Source organism: Rutilus rutilus, assembly GCF_951802725.1.
Source record: "Rutilus rutilus genome assembly, chromosome: 6".
In the NCBI taxonomy this organism is placed as follows: Eukaryota; Metazoa; Chordata; class Actinopteri; order Cypriniformes; family Leuciscidae; genus Rutilus; species Rutilus rutilus.
This window is the reverse complement of record NC_140214.1, coordinates 22,155,983-22,178,008: the sequence shown is the minus strand read 5'-3', so window position 1 is coordinate 22,178,008 and position 22,026 is coordinate 22,155,983. Positions and strand designations below refer to the sequence as shown.

The window sequence follows — 22,026 nt, the reverse complement described above, 5'->3', positions numbered from 1 at the left end:
ACACAGATTTAGACAGATTTGTGAACAATATTTGAGAGAAATAGGCCTTTTGTGTACATAGAAAAAGTCTTAGATCTCTGAGTTCAGCTCATGAAAAATGGGGGCAAAAACAAAAGTGTTGCATTTATAATTTTGTTCAGTGTAATATATCTATAGGCCTATGACTTTGACTTGACTGATATATTTTCATAGGCCTATAATGGTGTAAGCACACATCTGTGAAACCTTAAAAAAGAGGAAGGTTTTATTTTATTTTATTCTGTCAGGTTCTGTCTATCGTTCTATTTATCGTTCTGTCGGTGTAGCGTCCTATCTGCGTCCTAGGTAACCTGTTTTTGGTAAGCATTTATAGTGTCACCGTTTATATATTCCCGCCCCAGTGTGTCTGTGAGGAACTGCCCTGTCCGCGCGCGCTGTAGCTCTGCTCATTCTGCACTGGCTGCTGTCAGCACGCAGAGTCTGAACGGCAAGGCGGAACGCTGTTACTCCACAAAACCGTGTGTTGACACGCTTGGTCATGAAACTATCGCTTTGGATATCGGACTGTCCTAAAATCCCAGATGACAAGCCTTAACCCGGAGCGAAACGGTAGGTGTTTGTTGATATATCGAGTGCTTACCGCTCCCGATACTTATCTTGTGCATTTAAGTAGAAGTTAGGCTACAGAATGCGTGGTTGTCAAATAAATTTTTCCGTGACTTCAAGGGAAGGACTGAAGTTCAAATAGACTTTATTATCGAAGTTGGGCGTTGAGGAAAGTCACGGTAGGTTGTTTTTGAGATGATATCGCATAGTGTTTTGAGTTTCATGTGTTGTGATCGTGTAGTGATTTTACCGCATCGGCTGTGTATCAAACTCACGCGCGCTGTAAACTGACTGCTGTACACGCCTGCTTTTGTTTGTATTCAACAGACACATTAAATGAGTTGTTTGCAGGCTCACTTTAGTCTTATGTAATGTCTGTCACTTTCACTTAACTAATGTGTGAATAATTTACCAGAAAGAGCGAATATTTCTCCTCCTTGTTGCATTTCTTAGAGTTAGAAGATGTAACGTTAGAACTGTGAGCTGAATGTTGCATTCCTTTCTTCCCCACACTACATAAATTGAATAAAATTGAACACATAATTGAATACAATTCATAGTTTGCTGTTGCTAGGTGGGTAAGCTTTTGTTTTTGCTGTCAGACTGTTCAGACTTAAATGCTTAGTTTGTCTGAGGTGCTGTTTAACTCGTTCTTGAGCAGTAGGAACTGGCACAGTGCTTATGTCCTGTGCATCTTGGAAAGATCAGATCTCTGTCATGCTGTCTTTATAAATATCCCGGTGGGGTCTCTCTGCTGTGGGTGTAATTGGGCATCCCGCCTGCACTAAATGCATGCCTGTCCTGCTTGAGTGCAACCTTGAGCTATGCTCTGTTCTTTGTCACTAGCCTGATAACTTGACAGATACTGAGACGGCTGGGCAGTCTCAGGATCGTTTCCTCTCTAATTAGCCCAAAATAGCTCTGGATCACAGCTTGCATTAATCACTTCCTAAGTGCCGGAATTGATCGTCCTGGGTCAATCACAGCCTGTTGTCCTAACACAATATTTTTTCCTCACTCACAAGACTGAGTTATTCAGCGGCACAATATGCAGAAAATATGCTTCCTTACTGACATCTCGAGAGTGAAGTCATTTTGGCACCTGATTCGATTCCTCAGTCTCCACACATCCAGCCGCTCCGAGACTGCACGGGCCTGGTTGGCTGCCAATAAGCCACTGTGATGTGCATTGGTGAGGTTTCGGTCAGCTGTGGTTTGCTGCTCTTCCCATTGTACCCCATCCCGACTCTGTTCGCTATTGACCGAAGCTCATTAAACTCCACATGAAGGCCACAGCTGAACCACTGACCCCTACAATGAGGCTTTTTTGGGCACCTCCTACAGTACATGTGTGTGGTCTTGCGTCTTGCACAGAGGTCTGTCCACAAGGCTGCTCGTATTTAGACAAATACAATGTGAAGCGGTGTGTGTGTGTATGCATGTATGTATCTATCTATCTATCTATATATATATAACATAATTGCATGCCTTGAAAATTGCTATGTTCAAGCCTTTGTGAGTGCGTGCAATTCTGCATGCATGCACTGCAAAAGACTACTGACTAACATATCTATAACCTATATATATATATAGGTTATAGATATGTTAGTCAGTAGTCTTTTGCAGTGCATGCATGCAGAATTGCACGCACTCACAAAGGCTTGAACATAGCAATTTTCAAGGCATGCAATTATGTTGCTTGCATAGTCAATCCACTTCCTCTCATTCTTGTTTTTAGTAAAGCAAAGCCGTTCTAAAAATGTTTTTTAGAAACATTTACAGGGCCGTACAGTCTATTTCTACTCGCATGAATGCACTTTAAGAGCTCAAATTAGATAACATATTTAAGTAGAGGGAGGTCAGGACTGTTAGATCTATTAAGGTCGTTTTGTATGTCAACAGCTTTGGTCACAGTGTGCCATGGAGGTAAACAGTCACTGAAGGAGAGTTCTACTATACACTTGCATGCTGTAGATGTAAATGGTTTTCCCATCATGTAGGACATGAAATGACAGCTGGACTTGAGTGACTCTCATGGAGGGCCACACCTGGAAGATCCTCAGGACGAGCAGACAGCACTGATCATCTCATGAACCCCTCAAACTTAACAGCTTTTTCCAGCAGCAGGGCCATAGTCTGTTCGCTCTTACCACATAAAGAGAGTATCAAAGAAACAACAGTGAACAAAATAATTGGACCGTGATTGCATGTCTGTTTTTGATGGTTGGTAGATGAACTTTAAAATTTTTGCTTCTCCAAACAATAGCAATATTTGGATGAGATAATATTTAGATGCATTGTTTGTTATTTTTCCAGCGTTAACAGGTGACATGTATTGCTCATTCATTATTTTATCCAAACGCTCTCTTAAACCACCACATACCCGCTCCATTCTGAGCATGACATCTATAATGACATGTTAGGATTACAACACAGCTTGTGTTTATAAACCAAAATGGCTTGGTAAGCAGCATGTTTGCGTCAGTGAAAGACACCGTGTCAGGTTTGTCCCTTCTGTGAGCTTCTCTCAGCATAAACCCCTCATTGAATGTGCGTTGTCTATGCTGATTAAAATGGATCACCTCTGGAAGGTTTATGTCGATACTGGCCACAATCTCAAGTGCTGCATTAAGAAAACCCTCAGGCAAGTAGTCAAGTCTTTTTCAAGACTCTACATTTGCCCCCTTCACGTGTTTACTTCCATTCATAGCGCAAGATTTTCCATGCCACAGCCATTAGACATATTATTCAGAAAACAAGTGTTCCTTCGGGGGACAGCTTCCCAAGAAGGCTCCTGATTCTGAATATAGTTCAATTTAGATGCAAAAAAGCTCTAGCTGTGTGAGGCCCTGCTCCTTTTGCTGTTATTTCCATACAGCACAGACAAAACACGGCTGTCTGTGCCCTGAATAAAACTAGCGGCTCGAACTCGCTGCTATTGGAGATCTGAGCTTTGCGGAATAAGATGTGACAGCTTTCTGGTGATGCCCGGTGGAATTGTGGGGTTATGATCAAAATCTTTCAGAAACCATAACAACAGATCTTAGAAAAGCTCTAACATTATTGCAGTTTCTGTTGAGATTTGGCAATTCGTAGGGTGGAATGTAGGTAGAATGTGGCAGATGGGGATTTGGGAAATGTATTCCCTGGTGTAAAAGGAGTATTTCGGAGGGTCAAGGTCCTTTTCCCACAGTTCTTTATAGACTTTTCACAGATGCATGTGGCGCCATGCAGAAGAGGGAAAAATGCTGGTTAAGTTTGTGTACTGGTTGGTCAGAGGGCAGAGTGTTTAGATTGGATTTTTTCCATCATTTCGGCCTCTGCAAGGGAGGCTGAAAGGCCTGCTTGAGAAAATGCACAGTTCAGTGTGATCGTCAATGAATCATGTATTACACACGTTGTGTGATACCAGTGATAGTAACCACAGAATACAAAAGTAAACACAACATTTCACATTCCATTTAGTGTTTTTTGGGGGGGCCTGCACTCTTGCAATGGTATTAGTCTCAAGCTGTGTTACAACAATATGATCTATTAATTATTTATGGCCATTTTTTTATGAATGTACTCACTTAAGATTTTTGGCACGCGAGGATTCCTCAGTTGCTTTTGCAGGATGTGGAAACTCCCGCTCATAACTCATATCAGGCCTTATCTATTCAATCAGAAGTGGTTTGGAAAGTGTGAGTGCAGAGTTTCACTGTAGGCATTCAAATTGCAGGTGAGGGTAAAATCTGAAAACTGCTCTCTGCAACTTATCTTAAAACTCCGGCATTGCCATAGTAACTGCCTATCTGTTCTAACACAGTGAACATCTATAAGCGGAGAGCGGTTTTCCTGTGATTCAGATGATCCTTTTGAGGTAATTCAGGATGCTCATGAGGCATGAAGAACCTGAAATGCAAAAGCACGTGCCTCAGGTTTAAATACAGCTAATGAGGAGGTGAGTGTGTCATACTGAGAGAAGGCTTTCATGAACTGTAATAAATATAATCTGAGCTGGTGAATGATAGACATCTATTTGGTGCTGCAGAATTTTATGACTAATGACAGTCGGTCTAGATTACTAGCTTGATTACTGTTATGTACAAATCAGTACAAGGCTAAGCTCCTTTCTCTTGGGAACATTTTGGCTGGTTTAGTAAGTTGCTGACATATCTAATTATTTTAGCTCCGCTGCAAAACCAAGGCATAATGGAAGCACACCTGACGCTGAAGCTGTGCCAAAAGCAGGCCTCCTAAAATAACTTTTGAACAAATTTTAAGGCAACATTGCATGTATGAAGATAACTGAAGCACTGAGGCAAGCTGAGCAAAAAATAAATCTAAGGCTGTGTAAAGTAAATGGCATACTTTCGTACTATATAGCAGGTGAAAAACAGAACAGTATGTGCACAGTATTCATATAAACAGTAGGTAAAAAGTACCCGGACGACCTTCTATTTCTCAGATTAAATTCAAAATACATTTTTACGGATGTACTAGATATTATTCAGCGGCGTGATGAACATCGCATGCTGGGTTTGCCTACTCTGCCGTCGTTTTTTCCGTGCCGTCTGGATGAAGATATACAGAGCAGAGACTGCGCAGCGAGTTGTGTTGAAGAAGAGAAAACTTCAGAATATGTCATTGAGGTCTTTTGGGAAGTTGTGTGAACAACACGTCCGTGTGTACGTCTGCGCACATGCGCACTTTGGTCAGAGTGGTAATAATACGATTAAGGTGTTTACATGCCTGTTTATTGCGTTTAATCTTGAGACAAACAATGGCACTGCCATTTTTTAAAGATATGATCACATTAGTTTGATCGAAGTATTGCATTTACATGAGGTCCCAGAAATCCCAGTATAATCGCATTATGAGGGTGCATGTAAACTTACTGATTGACAACATGATGAATGTAGTATGTTCTTACATTCATACTACACGCTTTCATATAACATACTTTTTCTATTGCAAAGTAATTGCTTATTAAAAAGAAGTACCTACAGTGGGGAGAACAAGTATTTGATACACTGCTGATTTTGCAGGTTTTCCTACTTACAAAGCATGTAGAGGTCTGTAATTTTTATCATAGGTACACTTCAACTGTGGGACGGAATCTAAAATCTAAAATCTAAAATCCAGAAAATTACATTGTATGATTTTTAGATAATTAATTTGCATTTTATTGCATGACATAAGTATTTGATCACCTACCAACCAGTAAGAATTCTGGCTCTCACAGATCTGTTAGTTTTTCTTTAAGAAGCCCTCCTGTTCTCCACTCATTACCTGTATTAACTGCACCTGTTTGAACTTGTTACCTGTATAAAAGACACCTGTCCACACACTTAATCAAACAGACTCCAACCTCTCCACAATGGCCAAGACCAGAGAGCTGTGTAAGGACATCAGGGATACAATTGTAGACCTGCACAAGGCTGGGATGGGCTACAGGACAATAGGCAAGCAGCTTGGTGAGAAGGCAACAACTGTTGGCGCAATTATTAGAAAATGGAAGAAGTTCAAGATGACGGTCAATCTCCCTCGGTCTGGGGCACCATGCAAGATCTCACCTTGTGGGGCATCAATAATCATGAGGAAGGTGAGGGATCAGCCCAGAACTACACGGCAGGACCTGGTCAATGACCTGAAGAGAGCTGGGACCACAGTCTCAAAGAAAACCATTAGTAACACACTACGCCGTCATGGATTAAAATCCTGCAGCGCATGCAAGGTCCCCCTGCTCAAGCCAGAGCATGTCCAGGCCCGTCTGAAGTTTGCCAATGACCATCTGGATGATCCAGAGGAGGAATGGGAGAATGTCATGTGGTCTGATGAGACAAAAATAGAGCTTTTTGGTCTAAACTCCACTCGCCGTGTTTGGAGGAAGAAGGATGAGTACAACCCTAAGAACACCATCCCAACCATGAAGCATGGAGGTGGAAACATCATTCTTTGGGGATGCTTTTCTGCAAAGGGGACAGGACGACTGCACCGTATTGAGGGGAGGATGGATGGGGCTATGTAACGCGAGATCTTGGCCAACAACCTCCTTCCCTCAGAGCATTGAAGATGGGTCGTGGCTGGGTCTTCCATCATGACAATGACCCGAAACGCACAGCCAGGGCAACTAAGGAGTGGCTCCGTAAGAAGCATCTCAAGGTCCTGGAGTGGCCTAGCCAGTCTCCAGACCTGAACCCAATAGAAAATCTTTAGAGGGAGATGAAAGTCCGTATTGTCCAGCGACAGCCCCGAAATCTGAAGGATCTGGAGAAGGTCTGTATGGAGGAGTTGGCCAAATAAGAACTACAGGAAACGTATGATCTCTGTAATTGCAAACAAAGGTTTCTGTACCAAATATTAAGTTCTGCTTTTCTGATGTATCAAATAATATGTCATGCAATAAAATGCAAATTAATTACTTAAAAATCATACAATGTGATTTTCTAAATTTTTGTTTTAGATTCTGTCACTCACAGTTGAAGAGTACCTATGATAAAAATGACTATGACCTCTGACTTCTACATGCTTTGTAAGTGGGAAAACCTGCAAAATCGGCAGTGTATCAAATACTTGTTCTCCCCACTGTATTTAGAGAGTCTGCGATTTCGGTCGCAACCAAATGCTTTATCGAGTGCTCTTATTCAATCCCATAATGCACCGCAATAACAAGTGTACAACTGATGTACACTCAATGGCTAGCAGCTGCTGGGAAATACCCATGCCCTGAATGAATGAATTCAGGTTGGTCATTGCCTTAGCAATAAGTTAATATCAGACTCTATCCTTTTTCTGTGTCCAAGCCTCTACTCATTTCATTTAGGAAAACTTTATGCAGTCTATGAGTACTATGTATTCATATTACACATTTAAGCTAAGCTTTTAAAAACTCATGGTGTGTACACTACAGTCTCCGGACTCACCGAAGTCCTGGATACCAATATTTTTTAACGATTTATAAAAGATGAATAATTGTCTGTCCATCTGAGATTTCAGTATCAAGATAAAGGTTTGGAGGGTTTTTAAAGTAGGGTAGTTTTACTGCACACCATGAATGTATATTAGCACTTTTGTTTTTTGTTTCTGGCTTCTGATAGAGTGTTGGACCCTGAAACCCTGAAATTTGTGTGGCATACAGAGTTGCTGCCCATTAAGAGTTTTCTAAAGTGGTTACTTATGAGGTTCCATATCTGAAAGGACATTGGTTGAAGGCAGCACACTAGATTTTAGAATGGACCTATAATGCATCTTTGCTCAGAAATCTCAATCACAATAGATGATTATGACATAATGGAATCAGGATTTGTCTTATCTCAGATTTACTCGATGGTCAATCAGACAGTGGAGATCACTGTTTTGTCAGTGTAGATTCTGGGCTGAATTATCCCTCATGCTGCAATCAGGATGCACAGTGCGCTGGGTGGCCAGTTCCACAAAGCCATGCCACTAACCCTTGTTTGATGCAAATGACAAAATCCTTTGAAACTCAGAAATTTGTATTCCTCTCAATGACTTTCGCAGGAATCTAATTGTCAGCCTGGTTTAGTTCTAGAACAGTACCAAACAAGGGCTTGTGGCGTGTTTACAGGGTTCCCAGCGACAGGTCTTTCTCATAAACGCTACAGTATGCACATTTCTGGAGCGGAGCCTATTGCCTGAGCTCCCTCACGCTCACAGCGGGATGTGTTTCCTCGGGGCAGCTCTGGTGTCATTGCAGGCCTGTAGCGTGTGGAATGCAACAGGATGAGTAAATGTCCGTGTGTCGAGCGGCCAATCATTGTCCACCACTCTAACACTGCACTCTTGTGTGTGCTCCACTCAGCCATGGAGGCAAAGACATTCTTCCAGTGCCAGGAGCGCTGCCAAGAGTTCCACAGGAAAATTAGAAAGGAAGGAGGGCAAATGGAAAGAGAACAAGAACAAAGCTATTGTGTGGCTTTAGTTACATGCCTCTCTTATTGCTCTACTTGAATGGCAGAGAACCTTATAGTTTTTTATTTGTAAGGCTGTGTTAAATGTTTTATGGAAGGCGTTGCCTCTAACAGTGGGAATCATTCTCCTCTGGCGCAATCTTGTTGTGGTTCGGATGCTAATTTGGGATTTTTGAACTTTACAATGACTTTGAGAACTGATAGAGTGCCATTTAAATGTTATTTTTCTTTTTATATTATGGAAAAACCTGCTTTGGGGTGAGTCCATGTAAACAGCAAGCATGTGGAATAGTAATAACAGAGGGTTGCAGCCCCATTTCCTTGTTTATTTTCTTTATACTCGCAACCACAATAAAACACAATGGCCGGTTGATACTGAGCTTTTTAGCACATGTGTGAGATTGCAGGGTTATTATAGTTAACTAAAACATTTTATTTCCTTGAAATAAAAGAAATGTACTAAAACCGAAACTTATTTTATTTCACAGCTTATTTTATATTTGACTCATATTCATTTAGTCGACTAAAACTAAAATAAAAATTAAGAAAACCTATATCAGCATTTAAAGAAAAAACATTGTTAGTAATACAACGGTACTAAAATATAAATAACGGGGAGATTGCTTGCTCATTCTGCAGAATATGATCTTTTCTATCACCTCATTAACCACAATACTTTAGAAGCAAATCCTAGGATTTCTCAAATCATATGGGATTTAATTTTTTTCTGTACATCCCCATAGTGTCATTGGCCCACCTGGAAAGAGGAGAAGACATGTGAAAGTGTTGTTGTTTAGAGCCTTCCAGCAGCTGTGGAATGGACAGGGGTCGTAACGGTCGCCCCTCCTCATCATGTCAGTGGGAAAGTGCTCTCCATGAATTCGTTTGCTCTTTCTCCACCCTTATGGCTCCACCGCTCTATGGGGGGAAACAGAGATCATAAATCAGATTTGTCCCTAGGGGAAAGTGAGAGGACGGAAACCAGCATGAAAATGTTCATCACGTTCCATAAATGTGGGCCGTGTCGGCTGCTGATGTTGTTTATGAACGCTACCTCCCTCAGACTCTGATGGGTCTGATACCATGATGGCTTCTAGTCAGTTGTGGTTTATTGATTGCTGAATAAGGATGGATGTTAGCTCTCAGACTAAGGCCATTCTGAGGTGGTCCGTGGGCGTTGAGATGGAGCTCACGGTGGCTGTTATCTGTTCTGGCTTGCAGGCTGGTACGCACAATTCCAGTGCATGTACAAGCAGTAATAACACCCCTGTGGACCATAGGAGAGCGACAGGTAAAATGTGAAAAATAATAAGTGCTTGTAGCCTTGCTCTGACATTCCAGGTCTCAGAAGCTGGAATGTTATGGAAAAGTAATAAACAGGTTAAAAACATTACAAATGTCTTTGCAATTGGAATTGTGAATGCTAATTCGGCAGCTGCTGGATTTTTTTTATTTGTATATTTTGCTTATTTAGATTTACATTTAGTATGAAAGACTTCATGCTTAAGACCTTGTGGCTAATTTTTCAGATGAACATCTAGCTTTATGGAAGAGGTGGTCACATTTTCTGCCCAAAACAGCTATTTGTAAAATTCATCAGGGATCAGCTATACCTAGAGGACTGCCGTCAAATGCTGATTTGTTTCCTGTGAAAGTCAATGCTGTGTTTTCTTGAAACATAAATGCAAAATACTACCTCATTACTGTGAGACGATTGAGCAGAAAGCTGACGTTTGTTTGTCTGCAGGCAATAAACTTTGCGCTCAGGCTTCTTTTTTGGAAAGATCTTCATGATTGTTTCTTGGAAAACGCCCTGATTATGGGTGGGTTCCCGGGTAAGGAACACAATGTAACATAGCGAAGGTTGCAACATGTCGACATGACTGTAATCTTAATGCTGGGCTGCTAATGAGGGGAAAGTACTATGCTAAACATGCCTGATTTCATGTATAAGGCTGTGTTTATATACCTTATGTCTTGCATTATCAAATCCTAAGGCTTTTGTGCAAATGATTCAAAATGTGCATTATTCAAAAGACCTTTGGGCTACATGTGGCCAAACCTGATTAGTATTTAGCTGCTTGTGTTCTTATTTTCACCCTATTTATTCTGGTGCATTACTAAAACACAATGGCACACTTCCTTCAGGCTGCGTTTAAGTAGTTTCCATGGCTACAATTGCTCTTGCAGCTGGATGGGCAAAATGAGCAGAGAGCATGGACGGTAATGTTCTTCCAAACACCCCTCCTTCACTCTTTCTCCAATCGCTCCCTAAAGGTCTTGTTTTGGCACAGTAGGGAGGGATTTTCGGGAGGCTTATGCTGTAGTTAAGAGTAGAGGAAGTTTGATTGCACAGATGTTGCACCCCATCACAGGTGTGGCCTAACTGGAGCAGAATGGAAGAGCTGATGTGAGGAGATGAATAGATAGAAACACATCTACGGGCATAGGGTGCAATTGGGAGCCAGGTAGAGATGTTGGGAGAAAAGATCTAAGTTGGGAGATTCCCAGGTGGAGCTTTGGTCGGAAAGTCTTTGGTAAATCAAGCGCCTGTCGCATTCATTTGGCAAGGTAAGGTATGTATTCGCTCCACATTTCATCTTACACTAAAGAATCGCCATGAAACAACAGAGACATTCTTTTAGGCTGAACATTTGAGGATGAGATTTGGATGTGAGGAGAGAAGAACAAAGTAATGGAGAGCCTGTATTCACCGGTTTGAAATGTGAAGCTTCAATTTGTAATAAGTAAAAGGATAAAGAGAACCTTTAAGTGTGTAAGACTGACCTTATTGTATCCTTTTAGTAGACGGTAGACACTAGACATTTTAAAATGAAAATTTGTTCTAAACCCTTTATTTTCTTATGTGAGACACAAAAGTGATATTTTGATCTAGTTTGAAAAACCTCTGTGCTCCGAATCTCTGCTTTAAAAAAAAAAAAAAAAAAAAAAAATTAATAACGTTTTTTTTCTCCAGGCCTGACAAATATGGAAAAGAGTAAAATCTTAAAGTCATGTACATTTCGGCTCTTAACTGTTTGTAAACTACAAAATATAACCATTTTAAGTATGTTAATTCAAAAGATTGACGCCTCACATACAAATAGAAAACAGCCCAGGCCAGTAATCTCTCTAAAATGAAAAATCCTTATCCAGTAATCACAAACGACTTGAAATGTCATGGGGAAAAAATCATTGAAACCTCTCGGGTATAGGCTATGCATTGGTCAAAATGAGCGGGACAAACACTTTGCAGTCAAACTCCAAAAACGACAAATTTGCAATATAAAAATAGTCTATATGAGTCATTCTGTCTTTGATGCTGCAAAACCCAATGGGCTTATTTCACTTCAGACATCTAAATATGCAGTTTGTTATTGATTCACACCCAGTCTTTAAATTGTATGATACAGTCAGTGCTCATATGGTTCCTCCCTGGGTGGGTCACTAATGGCTGTAAATTGTAATTGTTTTGTAACCATTCTTTCAGGACGTTAAAGGAACTTTCCTGTAAGTGCTTGTTTTGAAGGGTGTAAAAAGGATTGGGACATCCTTTTTTTTAAATTATTGAACATGGCAGGTGAGTCTCTAAATGTTATGATGACTTGTGTGTGAGTCAAGCTTGACATGGGCAAAATAACCTCTGCATTTGCTTCAGCATTTGCTTTTCTTCCTTGTTTTGACATGTTTTTACTGTTAGCTATTAAATCACATGTATCTGCCAAACTAGGTCGTATCACACAGTGTTTAAAATGGGAAAGTATTTATATTTGCATCTTTACCTTGAGGTCAGGTCAGCACTGAGCTCATCTGAAGGTTTCCAAAAATACAGACCTGAAATAGCCCTAACCTCTCTGAGGTTACAAGTTCAGTAGCTGCTCATATAGATTGTTTATCAGAAACGTTTAGTAAACATTTGGGTGAATCTTGTGAAAACTGTCAAAAATATGTCAGGATTATATTTCACCCTCATATCAAAGAAATTATATTTTGCTTAAAAAGATTAAGCCTATTTTCAGATCTTAAAAATAGACCACAGTGTTGACACTGTTTTCATGACAAGTAAACCCCCTGAATTTTCATGTCTGTAATGTGAAAAAAAATGCAAAATGTTAAAGTAATTATAATGCATATGATTCGTCATAATTTAATTTCTTTTACAGCCATAAATTTAGGCAGATTTAAATAAACATATACATACATACATACATATATATATATATATATATATATATATATATATATATATATATATATATATATATATATATATATATATATAACCTTGTCATATATATTTTTTGTTTTTACTTAACTGGACATAATTGAGAAATTGTGGTGAAATTTGTTCAATTGTCATCAAATTAATACCACAATGCAAAAACTATTTTCATGTTGTTGAATTCCTTTGGTTAAATGTCTAGGAAAAGATGTAGATCTGGTCAGTCTGTTAACAGAGATAAACAAACCAAAGGACCAAATGCCAAGAAAAATAATCCTTCCCATTTCTGGGATTTATGCCTCTGACAAGAAAAATATATCATGGTCCACAGAAGTTTGCACCCACTCAGTCACCCCTTTTTGGGGCACTGATTCAGGGGGCGAGTTGTGGCCTTTGTGGTTTCTGCATCCGTATGTGATTGAAACTTGCTAAGTTTGGGAAGTCAGTATACGCAAACAGCTAGCCTAAATATATCAGTGTGGCATAAGCAAGTGCTTATGTCACTCTGTTGAGTTCTGGAGTATGGAGTGAGTTCTTCCAAACGCCACTGATTACTTTTTTTAAAACTATTTTTATAAACACACCCAGTCTGGGTGAGCAGAAAGAATGAATCAGCAATTGTGATTTCATGTGACGTGTGTCGTAATGATTATTTTGTGAAGTGATTTATCCCTCAGTGTTACAGCGAGTGAAGCTCTGTAATGATGGAACTGGTCACGTCAAAACCGCAGTTGAACTAATCCAACATTGCTCAACGTTTACGACTCCTCGGCCGATAGCATCTGAAATTGCTTTTTAATTACATAGCCATTTGGAATCCCAATATTTGCTGAGGATGGCAGATTGAAAGATTTAAAAGGAACGCTAACACTGGAACGTGTTTAAACCGTTTTTCCATGATGTTTGAAACTTTCTGGGCTAAGTAGGTCTCTGGTCCAGTGATTACATCGCAAACTGGTTTCAGTGATTCACTTAAGACTTTAATGCAATAGAGTGGTTTGTGCTCTGCTGTTTCATGGTGTCATGTAGCACTGCACTGTGAGTTGAATTAGTCATTTTCAAGGGAAAAGTAGTCTTCACACGGTTTTAAGTGTACCATTTGATTATTCTCCTAAAATGGACCAGACAGTCAGGGGAGGGGAAAGTGGTGCACAGTATGTCTGTCTTTTATTTAAAAAAGCCTTCTTTTTCTCTCTTGTGAAAATGTCAATGTTAGGTTGAACTTTAAAAACACCTGTTGAACTTATTCAGTTTTGTGCTCTTTATTCCACAGGTAGGAGTATGAATCCTCTCTGGACTGTGAGAGCTGTGCTGGCGCTGGACTCAAAATAAAACAGGTAATGAATCCAAGGAGCAGGTAGCTAAAACTAAACCCATGTGATTGTTGACAGATGGTGCTTGTTTGTTTTCCTGCCTAATATAACTCAGAAGTGTGTGGTACTTTTATTTTGATTTTATTTTACTGGAGATCTGCAAACGTAATGCCTGGAGAAAGTGTAGCTATTACCTCTGCACCACTGAGCCCCAAAGGCACCATACCAACCACCTGTGTGTCTGCTCGGACCGAGTATTTGTCTTTTTTTCTGTTTTATAAGTTGGTGAGTGTAACATTTCTGACAGGGGGCTTTTTACATGCCATTGAGTAAACTGAAACATGGCAGTAATGACACAGCTTGTTGCTCTCGCTCCAGGAAGCATATTCCAGACAGATGAAAAGAGAAACTCTCCGAAGACTTGAATTGAATTGCAGCCATAACCTGTAAATCAAGGCAGCTTTGTAGAAACCTCTGCGTGGTCCATTTCAATGTAGACCATTGCTCAGAAACATACATGAGTCACACTTACTGCGGCGGTATAACAACCTCACAATCTGGCCTCAGTCTCACGGGACATTCTTAAGGAGTGAGGTAAGACCGACCCAGGAAACCTCCCAGCATTTTATTCTTTGAATTATTTCTCTCTATGGGAAAATACTGTCACCATTCCCTTTTTGTGTTGTTCCCTTTAAAAGAAAAGATCCAGAGAAAGTACTAAATAAAATTCAGACTAACATGTCTGCACACAACCTCTGAAAAGGATATAGATGGATAGATATCTTTAGATACACATAGATAGAAATATATATCTATGAGATGGATGGATAGACAGACAGACAGATCGATATGGATGGAGTTAGAGATAAAGATGGATAGATTGACATCGGATGTATAGACTGTGTTGTCTTTTTTGTAATGAACAGGAAAGACCTCAGGCTTGCTGACATGTTTTATTATTTATATATTTAAGATGTGTGATTCAAAGTAGAAATGTCTTTCCCTTAGCATTTTTTGCACGAGTCAGTTGATGTGTGGAATCTTCATTATATGGTCAGAAAGTATTTAAGCCTTTCCTCTTACTGTCTTTCTTATCCTGTAGTATCAGGCATATTCTGCTTTAACTGATTTATAAATAAATTCTTACATTTTTTTTATGATTTGTCACACACTCTGTTTCATCTGCTCTTGTCTATGAAAGTTGTTCCTGTTCCTACTTCAGAGTATACAAAAATAAGTGACTATTATCAGTTATTCCCTGGTCAAATGAGTCTCATCAAAAGACATTGAATGTCAGATAATGACAGAATTTATCCCTTTGCAAGCTAAGAAATGTCTTAATGGCATTATTTTATTGCAAAATGTGAACCATTTGTCATAAATCACGACTAGCGGCTTTGATAAACCACATGGGGAGTTGTTTTCATCACACTGCTTTCTTGTTGGGTAGGGATACTTTTCTTGAAATATTGAGAACATGGATCATGTGAAAATAGTGCCAGCTGAAAGACAACACTTTTCTTTTAATGAAAGACTTCGCCAATATTACATATTGTATGTACCTGTCTCAATACGTGTTTATTAACAAAAGTAAGTCCCGAGGTCTCTGCTCTGTGTAATATATTGTGCAATCATGCATGATGGGAGTAAACCCAATGTAAGGATTGAGTTTGTGAAGCTTGAGTGAAAACACAAGCGTGTGGTTGGAGACTGGCAATGTCTGTCATTTGTGATTGAGTCGAGTATGAGCAGCCCGCAGTGATGTGCCTAAGGCACGTCTCCCTGTGGCCCCATGGGTTTTGTGGGATAGCAATGGTAATATTTTCCCTGAAACATAGTTGGCGGACTACATTGTTTTTGCATTTAATGGTTTTAACCTTTGCTACGGCCAATTAGCATCATTTTTGTTGCATGGAAAATGACACATGACACAAGCCCATTAATTTGTCTGACTACTTCGATTTTTTTCCCACATTATTGCATTTATTACTGCTATTTATGTTTTTAATTTATCAAGAGCATATATGTAACGGAGGTGTTGGGGGTGTGCACGTCATTCTCTGCTTCATTTCCCCTCTCCCTAAATCAACCCCAGAACAAATATATTCTCCAACTCCAGATGCTCTTAGCCAGCCAAGTGCAGACTGTCCCGCTTCTCTAGATTTGACCGGCCCTCACTATTTTTGAGTCTTATTCATTGTTAGGAAATTACTTTCTAAAAGTAGTGACATTATTAGCTTGACTACATTTTTAGTTGAATGACCTTAGTAGGGATGCACAATATATTGTTTTAGCATCGATATTACAATGTGTGCATCCGCGATAGTCACATTGCAGAATGTGTGATGTCAAGTATAGGGATTGTAGTTGATCCGGAGCAGATCAGGCACCATGGTTCGAATCGCACATGATTCTCGGGATTAATTGCAAAGTTTAACCATCATAGAGCTAATGTTTATAATTTGTACGTGTTTTAGGTCCTGTCAGTTTAAACATTCAAGTGATTTTAAACCATTCTAGCACAAGAAGACGATAACGAAAACTCAATTTGTTTAATGGGTAGATGGATCGAAGAATATATAGATGGGATAACACACTGATCTGAAACCTGACAAACTTGTCTGTTGCAATTGATTAGCATCTGTCTGTGTTGTATGAATTGGACTTTATTTGGCTTAAAATGGGTGGGATTGCAAATATAAAGCAGAAAGTACTTGAACATTATTCTAAGTTGCTTTCCCAATTTACGTTGACACTAACTGTAGCTCTGCCAGTTCCTCATTTGACTTTGAGGTTTGAGCAGTGGCAGCTCTTGGATTTACTGAAGGCAAACCATACTTCTCTGTTACAAAGTGCACTTTAAAACTGAGCTGTCTTCTCCAAGAGTGGCTTGTGACGTTAGGGAAGTGGAGCCACCCTGTCTCTGTCAGACAGCTGAGGATGGATGGGTGAAGCCTGTGTGCTCTCTCCTTCATGGCATGACCTCGGCTCTCCAGATCTGATCTGAGGATCACATGCACCAAGACAAAACTAAGAATAGATTACAAACATTTCGCCTTTCATTAAGTAGTTTCATCAAGGGTGGAGCTAGTGGACCAAATTGGTCTGGCAGTGGTTAGTATTCCCTGTTTTTTTTTCTCTGGTGGCCCACGGTATAAGCCCCTGCCCCCATAATCGTTAAAATGAAAGTGCCCTTTTTGGCCGTATTGCGGTGCTCCCCGGATCGCAATTTGTACCAACAACATTACACACTAGGCTCATATTTTTCTCCTTAGCTAGAAAATCTCAACAACTTTACAAATTATGCACCAAGTCAAGTATTTAAAAGGCACTAAAGTAAAAAACAGTCAGAGTTTAAGCCTATATTAAGAGTGAAGTTATGCAGAAATAAGGTTAAAGTTACTCTTAGTTGCTGACACTGACACACAATAAGATAATAGATATGCACAGTTTATGTGCATAGGGCACATCATTTGTTCTTGGAAATAGTAATGTACCCGATGATGCCTTTATCAAAACTGACTTACAGGAGTCTTAACCCTTGAGCTTTCTTTGCTGGAAGGCATATTAAATGGCTTATGACTCAATCCTTGACTAATTTGATTATTAATACATATTATATGGTTCAAATGTTTGAGTTTATTATAAACTCAAACATTTGAACCATATAATATGTATTAATAATCAAAGAGATTTTAACAACTTATCCAATCAAATGCCTCAGTATACTGAGACATTTGATTGGTTAAGTTGTTAAAATCTCTTCTAGAAGGTACAAATAGCTAAGCATAGTTTGTGATGTTCTTGAGATCATGTCTTAAACTTTGAAGGAGACAAATATGAGACCACCGGAGCCTTTAGTTTAAGAGAAACATCTGACCACAGCATGATGTTGTTGAGATCTCTTCTAAACTTTAGAGACCATTGAGAGAGTGTTAGAAATTTTGTTTTTGGGAGAAAAGTGTGAGGAGCACGAGATTCAAGCAAAAGTCTCCATTTGATGGTAAAGTAACCTCATTTTTGTCTAGGAGAAACATTTGATATGTTGAAGAGATTTTTAATTTTTAATTTTTCTTTCCTCTGGGCAGACCTGAGGAGCCTGAATTAACAAAGAAACGGCATATAACAGCCTTTTCAGATTTGGCTTTATAGTTAAAAAGTGGTTGTTCGACGTGCAGACAAGCTTGTAAAAAGAAGCTCCACCCAATATCGTCAGCATTAGAGAACTGTTGGGCACACATTCCTGCAGTGTCGAGTTTCATAATAAAACATAACACCGGCTCCACATCGCAGCCCCTGTGTGAGAGTGCTGTGGCCCACATATGTTGCCATTTATGATTATTTTCCTCACTTCATTAGGACCCTCAGCACACAGCAACCAAGGGAAACCCACCCAAGCCCATATTTAAAAATCATCCATCACTCAGCACAACCTTACATGTACAAAAGTTTTATCACAGCTTCTGTTCAGTCTGATGATGAGGATGCAACTTTCTTTCAAAGGGCAAAAGATCTGATTAAATATACTAACTGTATATTTGATAATGGCTAAATGGTTTAGATGATGATATATTCTCATTAGGTGAAAGGAGCTTAACACAGGGACTTGACAGTAATGAGTCCTGTGATGAAGACATATGTCTCTCATAAAATCAGGGAAGTGCTTTCCAGGAATAGAACAGTTTATGGCGCCATCAGAATTAAAGTATCAGTGAATACTTGGGCACCCGAGATCTCTTCGGAGAACCCAAGAAGAAAATTATAATCAGCCAGCTGCCTTCAACAGACATATGAGGTTTTTACTCTTTTCCAGTCCGTTTGAGAGACTGTCACACAATTATGCCTGAATTAAAATACGAATATTATCATGGGTTTCTGAGTGCTCTCACAAGACACTTCACATACTGTCTGCTCACATCATAGTGATTTTGTCAGCCCTGTTGAATTGAATTTGAGTATAGACCAGGGCTATTCTGTTGGCGGCCTGCAGTCCAAATCCGGCCCGCCAGTTATCTCCCTCCCCCTCTTTTCCTGGTGGTGTGGCTAAATTCAGTTAGATACGTGGCTGCAGTGGTGCCTGCAGCTTTACGGCTTTATGCAATGCGCTCTCCGACTGACCTCAGAAGTGTTTTCCGTGCGAATATTTCAGCAGTTATTATGTGTGTCCTGTATTTCTGTCGACTGAATCAGTGATTCCAATCATTTGTGACTTAGGGCGCTTTCACACTAGCACTTTTGGTACGCACCCGGGTTCGAATGACGTCAGAGTTCGGTTCGTTTGGATGATGTGAACGCTGTCTTCCGAACTCGGGTGCGCACCCGCGAACCGTACTCGAGTCCGATTAAAAAGGTGGTCTGGGGTACGGTTCATGTGAACTCGGGTACGGTTCGCTGCTGATATGAACGCAATCGAACCAAACCGCGGAAGTGAACCGCTATTGATGACGTATAATGTGTCTTTGGCAGACGGCCCGCTGTCTTTGAAACGTTTTCAGAATTTTTGCGGCAGACAGACGCAAGTGTGTTTCTGTATGTCTATGTTGAAAACAAAACCAAAGGTTAAAAAAAAAGAAGAACAAATGTCAACCGAGTATGTCTATCCATTTGGGCGCCTTTTCATTCACGGTTACCAAGCAACACCATTACGCCAGCTGCAGCCTGATGACGCAAGCGTACCGCGATTCGGATAGAAATAATATAATGTGAACACAGTCCATCGGGGGCAGGGGGAGCAATCGAACTCGGGTTCGGAACAGGCAATCAAACCAGTGTGAAAGCGCCCTTAATCATTCTTTTGAATGACTATTCTTTCTTTTCCGTGAATTGGCCAAACATACTTGCATAAAGGTCTGAAACGATTCAGATTCGTACTGACCACTCCGTCACTGAATCATCTGAAGCGGTTTCTTGATCAGTAAACAGAGAGAACGTTTATCAGTTGTTTCACTAGTTTGAACTACACAGCACGGCAAAGTGGATAATGGATTGCAAGCTTAAAGGAGTTGCTTTTACTCCCGGTCCCGGACATTAAACAGCGCTGCGACGTCCAGTGTGAAGCATTTCAATTCGACACACACCTCTCTGCTTCAAACCACAAATCACTCGGTGTTTAAACTAGTTTTAAATCGGATGAAACAGCCTCAACATTTCCATCAAGACTGATGGGGAGAACAGGAGAACATTTTTTAGAAGTTAGAAGACTTTCAAATCCCCAAACACCATGAATTGTAGGGCTACTGTTGTAACACTGACTGTATTTACTATGATTTGGGCAGAAATTTGGAATATTTATATTGAATACAATGTTATAGTCATTTATATTGCATTAGATTTATTAGGTGAGTAGGGGAATATAATACATTTTTGGTATGAAATGATGTCAGTTTCTTTGTGAAGGTGTGTGTATAGTGTAAGGGTGGATTTTCTGCAGGGGTTCAAGCTGCAAGACTGCTGAATTACTAAAGAAATGTTATTAGCAAGATGGTGTAAAACTGTACATTTCTTGTCTATTACCACCCACTGCTACTTATACCAACGACGGAAATAAGCACAGTTACAAAAGCTTAATATGTGGTAGAGCGTTGCTATAGAGAGTGACCATATTGTATTGCAATATATAGCACTTCAAAGTCAATACCAAATCAAAACTATTTAGCACATTATTTATAATTGAAAAGGTTTAATGACAAAATATGGTTATAGTTACACTTAAAATAGTTACAAAATAGATGTATGAGATGATGATAACTTATACCATTAATCTTACCCAGCATGTAAAATGTTACCTGAGAGAGAGAGAGAGAGTAGAGGGAAAGAGGAGGTAAAGAGAGAGAGTGAGAGAGAGAGTAGAGGGAAAGAGGAGGTAAAGAGAGAGAGCCCCAAGAAAGGGACCCAGAGAATAAGAGAGCCAGAGCACCAAAGAGACAGAGCATCAGTTACAATCTTCTTTTATCCCTTACCTGACCATGTGACTAAAACCCAAATGTGAGACATTCAGACTAACCAATCAGATAATTACAACTTCCCCCATTGTACTAAAGGTGTGACAATTCATCGACCCCCAAAGTACACACATCTTGGCCTACAGGCCTTGATCACTATCAGCCCCTCTGTGCCTTTAGGAACTCCAAATGGTCCTTGTGGTAGAAAGAGGGGGTGGAAAACTTGGTTCATTTCAAATATCTTGGATTATTTTCAATCCTACAATAGTTTTTACTTGTGTTTAGGTTTTTTTTTTAATAAATATAACATATAGGGCCCTATTTTAACGATCTGAAACGCAAGTGTCAAAGCGCAAAGCGCAAGTAACTTTGTGGGCGGGTCTTGGCGCTGTTGCTATTTTCCCGGCGGGATAAATGACTCTTGCGCCTGGCGCAAATCTAAAAGGGGTTGGTCTGAAGTAGCTTCATTATTCATAGGTGTGGTTTGGGCGTAACGTGAAATAAACCAATCAGAGCGACATCTCACATTCCCTTTAAGAGCAGGCGCGCTTGTTCAAAGCGGATTCCTATTATAACGGCGGATTTGCCAGGCGCACGCGAGGAGCGGTTCACAGCCGAGGAGACCGACGTTCCCATCAGGGACGTTGGGGATGGAGAAACACACCCAAATTTACTTCGGTTAAACAGGCGTATGATAATTTGGGTAAATGTGTAAGCTAGATGTATGCTTTTATAATAAACTGTCTATCTATCTATCTATTTATCTTTCGTAATAATGTATGATTTGCAAAAATGATAACTGCTGCGTCTGTGTGTAGATGAGAGAATCAAAGTGTATGCGCATTGTGCACACGCTACATTGATTAAGGCCAAGCATGCGCCCTTAAAATAGCATATGAATAACATGCGCAACGCGCCACTGACTTTAAACAGTTTTTTTTCGGTTAGTGGCGCAATTGTTTTCTAAACCTGTAAAATAGCATGAGGGAACGTTTGCGCCAGAACACGCCTCCTCTTTGCGCTGAACCGCCCCGGGGAGCGCAAGTGTA

The 22,026-nt window shown here is 40.0% G+C and overlaps 1 protein-coding gene across 1 annotated transcript in view; it reads left to right on the top strand.

Annotated features, from left to right (window-relative positions):
• The first annotated feature begins 378 nt into the window (after positions 1 to 378).
• ppp2r3a (protein phosphatase 2, regulatory subunit B'', alpha) overlaps positions 379 to 22,026 on the top strand; it is a 79,302-nt gene continuing 57,654 nt past the window's right edge. Inside the window, exons 1-2 of the mRNA XM_084410884.1 lie at positions 379 to 592; positions 14,001 to 14,060. The gene's annotated coding sequence lies outside the window, so the exon portion shown is untranslated. The remainder of the gene's footprint in view (positions 593 to 14,000; positions 14,061 to 22,026) is intronic.